Raw genomic sequence first — 812 nt, forward strand, 5'->3', positions numbered from 1 at the left:
TAATGACATGCTATTGCTGTGCTTACATTTTTAAATCCAGTATAATTTTAATCGTTTGAACTGGTTTTACATAATGTTTTAATTGGTATTATTTAGGATTTTAAAATTAATTGTGTGGTGCTATGGTTTTGTTGTTGTACACCACTTTGAGTGATGAAAAAGCAGAATAAAAATCTTTTGAATAAACTCAGAGGATGCAGGCTTTTAATTAATTTTCTTTTAAAAGAATCCTTGCTTGAATGCTGTCCAGTACTGAATAAAACAATAGTGCTATGTGGATCACAGATACTTCCTGTTTCGGTATATGCAGAGTGTGTGGAAAATCTCTGCAGCTCTGTTTCTATAATTTTCAAGGGAGAATCTCATAAGTGGAAGGAAAACACATAGTTCAGTATAATTAAAATATAATCATTAAGCAAAAGCCTGATTCTATGTAGTGTAAAAAAGCACAGTGATGTGAAGTTATTTCTCATAGCTCTAATGAGCCACATTTCCCCCATTAAGCTCAGCTACGGTGCATACGAGACTCCGGTCACTGGAAACCATTTATCTTCTGTCTACTGGAACGCACCCAGGGCAGGTACCCTGCACACTGGAATAGTCCGGCTTCTGCTACACTTCAAATGGACGTAGATCGGCCTCATTGTTTCAGATGAAGACAATGGAGCAACACTTCTGCAGATCCTGACACCTTTGCTTGACCAGAATAGCATTTGTGTTGCCTTCCTGGAAAGGATTAGGATAGACAAGGAAGATAATCCGGATCAGAGATTTGAATCTATGTCAAGGTTGCTTTCAACGCTTGAATCGAC

Source organism: Tiliqua scincoides, chromosome 5, assembly GCF_035046505.1.
Source record: "Tiliqua scincoides isolate rTilSci1 chromosome 5, rTilSci1.hap2, whole genome shotgun sequence".
NCBI classification, from domain to species: Eukaryota; Metazoa; Chordata; class Lepidosauria; order Squamata; family Scincidae; genus Tiliqua; species Tiliqua scincoides.